Source organism: Sinocyclocheilus anshuiensis, unplaced genomic scaffold (assembly GCF_001515605.1).
Source record: "Sinocyclocheilus anshuiensis isolate Anshui unplaced genomic scaffold, SAMN03320099.WGS_v1.1 scaffold116, whole genome shotgun sequence".
Classification (NCBI taxonomy): Eukaryota; Metazoa; Chordata; class Actinopteri; order Cypriniformes; family Cyprinidae; genus Sinocyclocheilus; species Sinocyclocheilus anshuiensis.
The window spans coordinates 557,447-568,649 of record NW_015554064.1 but is presented as its reverse complement, the minus strand read 5'-3'; the positions used below and the strand labels follow the sequence as shown (position 1 = coordinate 568,649).

General features: G+C 34.2%; 1 pseudogene; it reads right to left on the bottom strand.

The window, feature by feature from the left end:
* Positions 1–11,203, bottom strand: part of LOC107668634 (netrin receptor UNC5C-like) — a 73,991-nt pseudogene that overhangs the window by 19,518 nt on the left and 43,270 nt on the right.

Genomic DNA, 11,203 nt, shown 5'->3' with positions numbered 1-11,203 from the left:
TCTACTTCCAGCTAAAATAAAATACATATTTTACAGTGTCCTTGTTAAGTCTACATGTACTTATGCATGTCAACTCCAGGAGCTTCCTCAAGTAAGCGTACCCTAAAAGAGTGACAGATTGATAGAAAGTCAATGTACGGTCGGTTGTGAATTACTGTCCGGCGTCAGACAGAGAATGATGGTCCTCTCAGAGTGTCCTAATCCTGTTATATGTAAGTCACTTTGAACTAAGGTTGTTCATTTTAACCGTTTAACCGGTTAACCTGACCATAAGAATTTTGACCGATTAATACAATCAGTTAAATGGTTTAAAAAGTCATTTAATTATTTCTTTTTTCAGTAATTTATCAAACTATTTAAAACAGTTTGCTGCATGGTTAAAATACATAAGTACGGGAAAAAACATAAGTTGCGTATAAGTCGCATTTTATTATTTCATTCAGAAATAGACCTAATGCCGACGCAAAATGTTTACAAACATTATAATAAACACTGTAAACATAGCTAGGCTATTTTAGTTCCTCTCACTCCACAACAAAGCCTTTCAATTAACAGTATTTAGAAAACAACAAGAATTAAAAATATAAGAAGCTATAGCTATATACGACAAGCCAAAATGAATTCATTTAGGCTAAAATGAAACTGAAACCAGCGTTGGGTCTCTCATTCGACACAATGTACTTCACTCACGTTGTAATATCCACGTAAAACAAAATGTTTTGCATAACATCACGGCAGTGATAACACTTAACGGCACAGATTTTACTACATTTTTTTTTACTAAGGGGGGGTACAATGCTGTTTCATGCATTCAGAGTTGTTTACACTGTTAAAGAGTTGGATTCTCATGCGAGGCATGGACAAAATTTAAAAAAACAATTTGAACGTATGACGGTGTATTTCTGTGCTAAAAATCTTACTTCCGGGTTCATACAAGTTTCGGAGAGTTTTTTTTCGATCGTGGCTCTTAATGATGTAAACGAGGGTGGAACTCCTTATATGGGCATTTCTCCCGCGCACGCATCGACCAGAGCAAGAGCAAGATCGCGCCCATCAACGCGCTTCATCCGGCGGCAGCGCTGCAGGATATTGATGTCCTTCGATGATCGAGGATTACCGAGGACTCAACAACAACCGAATGAGCCGTGGCGAAGTTTGCCGAGGATTACCGAGGACTCAACAAGAACCGAATGAGCCATGGCGAAGTTTGCCGAGGATTACCAAAGACTCAACAAGAATCGAATGAGCTGTGATGAAGTTTGCCAAGGACTCAACAAGAACCGAATGAGCCGTGACGAAGTTTGCTGGTTGTAAGGGAAAGATAACTTTGTTCAGCTTCCTAAAGAATCCAGCGTTATGTAAACAGTGGATGCAGTTTGTTTTTCCGGAGCAGCAATGGAGTTTCACAAGTGTGTTTGTTGACGAACGTTTTATAAGCAAGGCCCAGTTCGACGCTGGATTCAGAATGATTCATGATTCAGAACTGTAGACGGTAAGTGAAACGGCATCAAATGTCTGTTTTGTTGGCATTCGGCGCTCAAGTGCTCGTCACTCTTTAGCTCCGCCCATGGCGCGCCTCCAGGAGCTCGGCTTTTTCCGGAGAGAATCGTAAAGCTGTATCTTTCTTTTATAAATATGATAAAACTAAAGACTTTTTGGAGATATGAAGGATGCAGTACTACTCTATAGGTACTCAAGATTAACATGAGATTGGGTGAAACTGTGTGTGTTATCTCCCCTTTAACTGTGTGTGCATGCTGCGCCGGCGTAATCATTACTCGGCGCAAGAAACTACTCCTTTTAGTCATAAAGATAATCGGAATTGTAAAAGGTTTGCCTTTATTTGTGTACATTCACAATAAAAACAAATCTTTGTGCTTTTGTAAAATAAGCCTAAAGAAAAATAGGATGCCGCTTTCTGCCGTCTGTTTCCTTTCGCGCAGCACAAAAATGAACCTAAGCTCTGCATACTAGGCTACTTGTTTTTCTTTCATTTTCTTAATTTAATATTTAAGTAAAAATATGTTTCTCGTATAGGCCTATTTATTCGTTATATAGGCTATAGGCTACCGCTCGCAGAAGCACTGCAGGTGCGTATATGATGACCATGTGAATCCTCATGTTCTGTTGTTTGCTGCTTTTTGCGCGTGTAAAATTAATCCCCGGGAAACAAATGTTAGTATTTTTGAACGGGTCACAGACACTTATCCTTTCTATAATCTTGTTGGTTAATGGTTAGCAATCGGTTAACGAGCGTCGGTTGTCGGTTAGGAAAAATAACCGAAATGAACATCCCTACTTTGAACACTGCTTCTGGCTAATTTATGAGCTGCACTGCTCTCGCGGGAGCCGTAAAGCTCAGCAGGAGCGTTCAGTGAGACGCAGAGAGATCCATAGCAAAGTAAATGCTGTGCTAATATGGGTGAATATGAATTTCATGCTTCTTAAAAGACTCATATGATGTTTTAAAATAAGAGTTTGATGCCCAGAGCTCAGAGATTCTCTCCAGTCAATCCAGAGCATTTACTGAAACTGAGCTGCAAAATTCATGGCTACAAGATCATAAACATGAGCTCATTAACATATGACCGCCCACATTTACATAACATGTTAGATGAAAAACCTTAAACTTTAAAATTAGATATGCTAACTGAAAAAAAAAAGTGTAAAAACTGGAAAGTAAACCTAAAAAGCCATATTTAAAAAACAAAATAATAAATATTACAAAAGTACAAAACAAAATTGCTATAACAAACTATCAAACTAATCTAAAAAATTAGATTAATATTAATATATTCATATGTATAAAATACTACAATAGTATATAAATAACATTTATAATAAAACAAACTATTACAAACATTTTTGTTAACTGAAATAAAGTTGAAATATAATATAAATATTAGAATATTAAATAAATAACTTCCCCAAAACCCTCCAGGTCAAAAGGACTTTTTTTTATTTTTTTATTTTTTAAACAATAGACTTTTTATTTCGTCCATCCGATATATTTCGTCATATTGCACAGCCCTACTTTAAAAGTATTTTTCCTGTTTTTAACTGACCTGAGTTGGGCACGATCAGATGGCCCCCGAGGGTGTTGAAGGAGCCGAAGGCGGTGCACGAGGGGTCCCAGGAGCGCAGTAGTGTCTGTGTGCGGCGGCTGATGGTGTCGCTGTCGATCAGCGTGTGCGAGAGCTTGGAGGAGATGTCAGACAGGTCCTCCTGCGGCGTCACCAGACCGGACGAGTTGTACACCTTGATCTTCAGGTTGGGCAGAGGGTCCAGCAGGGGAGAGTTGGTCATGGGGATCTTATCAGCGACGTCGTGCAGAGCGTAAACGGGACCTCTGTACATGGCAGCAGCCGAGGTCAGGTCTGGAGGAGCCGTCAGCAGATCCGCTACACACACAAATACAATTCAGATACAGATCAAATACAGTTTATAGAACGGAGAGTTCTGGTCCTTGATTCTGATTGGCTGAGCCGCGTTCGAAGCTGTTGTAAATTACGCTACAAACACACACCTTTGTTTACGTTTGTGTGTTGCTCGGCAACCACTTTGTAGCAACCACAACTGTTTCTGAGGAGCTACATTGTTTGGTGGAAGAATACTGTTTTTATTAATATCATTACACTTTATTTGCTCTGTTTTATTTTGTGAAACCTTACTACGTATATGGAATAACCATTTTATAAAAGCAATAAGCCCCAAGAAGCCGTAGTTTACAGTGAATTTACAACAGCTAAAACCCCCTTAGCTGTTATAAATTCACTGTAAACCACGGCTTCACGGGGCTTACTGTGTTATCGTCTTCACAGCTTTCTTCACTGGAATAAAGTTAAAATAAAATTAAATCTAAATGTTCGATGAAAAACGTTAAACTTTAAAATTAGATGTGTTAACTGAAAAAAGTGTAAGCAGTACAATTACTGACCGGAAAGCAAACATAAAAAGCAGAATTTAAAAAACAAAAACGAATAAATATGACAAATAAATAAAAGCTAATCAACAATAAAAGCTCATTCAAAAATTATAGCATTAATTTATTCATATTGATGAAATACTATAAAAAGTATATTAATAATATTAATATTGAAACTAAAATGAAAATAAAATAAACAATTAGAAAAGATGTAAAGAAGAGTTTAAGCTGGAAATAAATAAAAACAGAAACCGAAATGAAACTTAAATAGTGATACTTAAAAAAAAAAAAAAAAGACAAAATCACATAAAAAAATTAATATAATGCAAGCTAAAATTAAAATCGAAACAATAACAATACATTATATTAATATTAATAAAATACTACAATAGTATATAAATAATATCTATAATAAAACAAACTATTACAAATATTTTAGTTAATTGAAATAAAGCTGAAATAAAATATAAATATTAGAATATTAATTAAAACTTTTTAAGTTTTAACAGTAGAATTACTGTTAGAATTAAAAATAGAATTAAAACAAACTAACCCTAAAGAGTAAGACAAAAAGCACATGACAAAAGAACTATACAAAACTAAATTTAAAATGCGAACTGAAAATAAAAATACAAAAATCTATTAATATTAATATATCAATCTGAATAAAAAAAATTAAACATTGTATAATTGTATAAATTATATAATAGCTTTTTTAACATTAATTTATTAACATTGATAAAAACTATAATAGTGTGTTAACTATACTAACATAACACTGGTGTGATGAGACACATTGTTAGTTTGGTTTCTATTGTTTGCTGCTAAAGTTCTTTGTGCAAACTGTTTAGCACATGATGAGAAAGCATTATGAAGGCATCGGAGGTAAATCTAGTGGCTAATATTTATTTGCGGCGTGATGAAGCGCTTCTCCCTGAAGAGCACCGTATATTCAGGTCATCATTAGTCTTTTTCCTCGTTAGTCTCTTTCTCTCGTTACAGCAGACAGCGGCGTCTCTGAGGGCAGCGGATGGAGAGCAGGTACACTGATGAATATTCATGAGCGAGCGGCGAGTGGGCGGGGCCTCCTGACTCTTTCTTTCACTGTTAATCTGACAGCGCAAACGAGTCACAAATCTGTCATCATTTACTCACTTTCATGTCATAAAAAATATATTTTTGAAGAACATTGGACCCCATTCACTTTCATTATATGGACAATTTTTTTTTTACTCAGAAGATAACAGTGTCATTTTAGCATCATTGAGATACTATTATAGTTTTTATTCATATTTTAAGTTTTAATAGTTTTCATTTTTTTAATATTTTCTGTTTTCATTTTAATTTTAGATAAAGTTTCAGTAATTTTCTTATATTTTGCCATTTTTTAAAAATATGTTTATATAGTTTTTTATCAATTTTTATTTCAGTTTTATTTATTTTAGTAGATCAAATACTAAATGAAAATGAGAAATCATTTTCAACTAAGTGAAATAAAAAAAATGTTTGTCATTTTATTTCACGATTTTTATTACCACTTCAATTTATTTTTTGGTTTTGGTTTTATTAACTACAATAAACCTGGAAAAAGAAAGTCATACATTGCCATTTTTTAAACATATCTATATATGTTATATTAATTTTTTTATTTAAGTTTTATTTATTTTAGTAGATTAACTCAATACTAAATGAAAAAGAGAAACGTTGCTATGGAAACTAACTGAAATTATTTTATTTCAGGTTTTTATTTAGATTTATTATAACTATTACTATTATTATTTTTATTTAAAAAATGCGTTGTATGGTTTTAGTTTTAGATAACCATAATAACCCTGGAAGAAGAAAGTCATACGGGTTTGGAACGACATTTTTGGGTGAACTCTCCCTTTAAATTATTGTTTTAAATAATGAAATAAAAAAATATATAGGAATATATATATATATGTCATGTGATCATTAACCAACATCAGAGAACCGTAAATATGCAGATGTGTTGTTACATTACTGAATTTTTATTTTAAAGAAATATTTTAGCTCAGAGGGTTTCGATGGACATGTTTTCAAAACTGATCCTTGCTGTAGTCTTTGTCTCTTGGTCATTATATAGTTTGTGTGTGTCAATGCTGACGTGTTTTGCAGCTGAAATTCTCTCCAGCCTAATTTCCGGTTGCGGCTCGTTCCTCTGTTTACACGCTGCTGCCGTAACACCCTCCACTAATTAACACTCAATGTGCCAGACACACGCAGCGCTAATTACAGCGTCAGGATAACTTGCAGATTGGCTTCATGTCAAGGTGACAGGCTTTCTAATGACGCGGCTTTGTGCTCCTGTGCTGAATCATGAGACTCTGACACACATCAATTCTCCGTCTCCATCAATCTATTCCTCTATCATTACACTGACACACAAAGAGTGCATCAGTTCACTGGCGTGCTGTGACTAGTGATGATTTCAATAACTAGTAGTCAGTGGGTTGGTCAGATGAGTAGCTTCGGTTCACTAGACCCCAAACCAATAAAATATATAGATATAATTGGTGTGCATTTAGTGACTAGGAGTTAATAAAAATATCACAGAACCACCCTCCAATCATGAGTAACTCTGCAGCCTCTTTTGTCAGTGAATTTATGATATTTCTTTTGATTTGTCAATGCCACATATGTAATGATAAAAGGAAGTGACAGATCATTTTTCAGTGGAATATGTACTAATGTTCACAACTGCTTTTTAACGTTTTTGAAAGAAGTCTCTTCTGCTCACCAAGGCTGCATTTATTTGATCAAAAATACAGTAAAAATTGTGAAATATTATTACAATTTAAAACAACAGTTTTCTCTGTGAATATCTGTTAAACTGTAATTTATTTCTGTGATGCGCAGCTGTATTTTCAGCATCATTACTCCAGTCTTCAGTGTCACATGATCTTCAGAAATCATTCTAATATGCTGATTTGCTGCTCAAGAAACATTTCTGATTATTATCAGTTGAACACAGTTGTGCTGCACAATATTTTTGTGGAAACTGTGACACATTTTATTTTTCAGGATTATAACATTATAAATGTCTCTACTGTCACTTTTGATCAATTTAATGCAGCCCTGATGAATAAAAGTATTACAAATTTGTATTTTAATTTTATTATTATTGATTAAATTATTATTTTTTCTGTAAAAAAAAATACTGTTCTATAAATACAAAAATGACTAATAATAATAATTTGACTAGTTGGATGACTACTTAGATTATTATTATTATTATTATTTAATATGTAAACACTACTGTTCTATAAATATAAAAAATAATAATTAGACTACTACTACTAATAATAATAATAATAAATTGACCACTTGAATGACTATTTATATAATTATTAGTATTATTGGTCAAATTAATATTTTTTAATATGTAAACACTACCGTTCTGTAAACATAAAAAACTATAATTTCAACTAATAATAATAATATTTCATTGACTAGTTGGATGACTAGTGACTTATGCCTCTTCTTTACAATCTTAAAAGACCATTTCTAGCCAATTAAATTAATTTGCAAAACTACCAAAAAGCAAATCACATTCACTATGACTAGGGTTGGGTATCGTTTAAATGTTATCGATTCCAATAATGTAGTATATATGTGTCCCTGCAGCACGAAAGCAGTCTTAAGTCGCTGGGGTATATTTGTAGCAATAGCCAAAAATACATTGTATGGGTCAAAATGATAGATTTTTCTTTTATGCCAAAAATCATTAGGATATTACTGGTTTTGTGCTCCAGGGTCACACACACACATATATATATATATATATATATATATATATAGTCAAACATTCAGATGTCAAACATCTTTATTCTGTGACTTTTTACAAAGCATTGTGTTGCGGCTGAATGACACGAGGAAAAATCAGCAGCCTACAGGACATTTAGGCCTTAGAGAATTTTAACAAAAATACCACAGCAAAACAACTAGACTAATATTAATTTCAAACATTAAATTGTTAAAGTCAAGTAAACAGTCAGTAATATAATAGGAACAAACAAATCAATCAGCAACAGCATAAATAAATACAACTGAACGAATTTCAGGTACAGAAATTGAAATCAAAATTGAAAAACACTGCATAGTGTTCTTTTCGTAAATAAAATATGGATTAACCCTCATTCAAATTACCAAGATATCAGTGAATGATTTTGTTCTTTGATTAACTTGTTTATTAGGCTACTGTCTCTTTAAGACCGAAAATACTGATACACACGCGTTTCCTTTCTCATCTGTTTCCGCTCACTGAAGACACTGAAAGTTCTCGATCCCCAACCCTAACTATGAGCCAGGTCTGGAGTAACACAAGTAAGATCCCACTCTCGTACCTGTGCGCGCCGTCTTGATGTTGACCGGCTGAAAGCCTCCATTGAGTGCCGACGAGTCCATGATGTCCGAGTTGAAGTCTCGGTGGTTCTTCCTGTAGACGAACAGCGCCACGATGATGGAAATGACCAAACACATGATGACGGCGATGACGATGCCCACGTATAGAGCCACGTCATCTGTGCTGGGGGCCGCTGGAGAAGAACACAGACGGAGAGAGCATCAGTCTCACTGACTCACTCACAGAGAGATTCTATCGCTCGGGATAGACTTCATTACTGTATGGTAGGGGTTGAACAACTTCTGATTTTTTAAAGTCGACTTTTATGTGATGAAAGTCGAGTCAAAGTCGACTAGTCGCTGATGACGTCATTAATGAACAAATAAGTCTGGAGCTTTTCAGTTTCTAAGCTATTTTATTGAGAAATCACAGAACAGTGTTGACAACACATTTCCGCGCTGAATGATTCTGTGTGTGTGATGTACGCGCTACTGTCTGAAGCCTATGTGTGTGCGTTACAGTGCAGCAGCGCATTAGATTAGAACGGCGATTAACTTACCTGTACAATAAGCTGTTTAAAACGTGCATTCTCCCGTTCAATTTCGAGCATCCAGTAATATAATCACACGTCTTGTGGAGCGTTTTCAGAGTATGCATTTATTTGTCATTTGAACTGTTTGCAAACTGAGCGTAAATGTGGAAGTCCTTCAAAGATTTCTTATCCTGTTGCGCCCTCTATAGGACCAGCGACGTCAAGCTTAAAGCGTCATGGCAGAGCATTGAAGTCGACTAGTCGGTGCAACCCCTACTGTATGGTGACGTATTGTAAAAGCGCTGAGGAAACTGCTAGGATCTACTGCTGATGGGGAACAGGACAGCATGTGGTTTGAATATCAAACTAAGACTCAACCAGAACGTTTAGATCCCACATCAGATCATCTACAACGGCGTCTTGTCCAATCACTGAATCCGAATCTGCTTTATAACATGAGTCTGACTGTTTTGAATCTTTAGATCTGAACTCAAGTGAAGCTTTCGCACTGATGTCAGACTGATTAATTCATTTAATATGAATCACACATGAATCATCATATCTTCTGTCCACCAAGATCCAAATAAAAAGAGAAAATACCAAGTATTTTATTCACTGAGTCATATTTGCTGTATGAATCACATTTAAATTTGTTGGAAATTCAACAAAATAAAATGATCATTAACAGTATTATTTATTTATTTATTTTTGTCTGGAAGTTCAACCAAATATTTTGTTTTATTAATAATAAAATTATATTTATTTATTTATTATTTGTACAAACTACATTTATATTTTTATATTTGCTGGAAAGTCAAACAAAAACTAATTATTAATATTAAAATAAATTATTATTATTAATATTAATTCAACATATAAATCGTGTTTATTATTGCTGGAAATTTAACAAAATAAAATGTATAATCATTTATAATAATAATGAATAATATATATTTTGCTGTTGAATTCCCACTATATAGTAGAAATTCAACAAAATAAAAATGATGTAAAATGACTCGTATCGTAATATAAGGTTTGTCACACCGCACAGAAACATTACAAGCGTTTGTGAAATGATTTGTGAATGATCCAATTAATACACGGGATGAGAAAGATAAGTGTAATGAGACAGATAGTAGATACGGTCACAAAACAGAGAGGAATAAACAGCACTGAAGCAGATCTGAGTCTATGAGAATATACGTAAAACATCGATCCTTTGTTACGGACCACGTCTAGAAATCAGAAATCATGCCGTCACTCCTCACGGCTCTTTCCGTCTTGAAAACGTCCCAGTGATTATGTGGAACGGAAACTGGCCTGTGCAGCGTTTGACAAGCCGTCATTAGAAGCAATACTTTGCCTTCATTTCCATAGAAACAGTCCCTTTGTCCCGCCGATAATTGTGAAAAATGCAATTTCCGGTCAAAGCAGTGGTGAGTGTGAAACGGGCCTCCGGTGAACCGGACCGGTTAAACCAATGCATGTTCCCAATTCTCTCATTTGCGCTCGTATTGAACTCTCTGAGAGCCAAACACTGGATGTGAGTCACAGATGGACTGAAACAGCACTGTGATTCTCACATCCAGCAGCAGAGGGCGCTCTCAGCCATCACTACATGCAACCCACACATTAAACCTCACTGACTCGGTCCAGAACTGCATTCTATTTGTGGACCATTTCACACTACTGTATGTGTGTGTTTTCTGTATGCTTTCTCTCATTGATTCATTCTGATCAAAGGCTTGTTTTCCAGTAAAAATAATACTCAAAACAAAATAAATTGACTTGAAAAGCAACACTACTTAGTTTTTTAAAGAGGAATGTATCTTTAAATGCGAGTGTATTTTGTCTTAGTGCACTGATTTTTTTTTTCACGTCAAGTATAAAAATGTTAAAATAAGCGACAAAATAAGTGAGAAATCTACCGGTGCAGTGAGACATAACTGACTTATATTCAAGAAATGTCAGAAACAAGTCTTAATATTTATGCAGGGTTGCTTCTGAGCGAAACCTACGTGTTTTTTAGGATTTGTAGATATTTTAACTCTTATTTTTAACTTAATATATGACTAGAAAAAAAATGGCAAAGGATTTACTTTGAAAAAAATCACTCAGACATTGCTAACAAATTTCACATATAATTAATTACATAGAAACAGCAAGTCACAACAGGTTTATTATAGCTAACTAAAACTAAAACATTTCTGCTACTTGAAATAAAATAAGCATTAACTGAAATAAAATTACTTTTTAAAAATATTTTTGTATTTAGTACTAAAATAACTAAAGGTAAAACTGAAATAAAAATTCATATATATATATATATATATATATATACAGTGGGTACGGAAAGTATTCAGACCCCCTTAAATTTTTC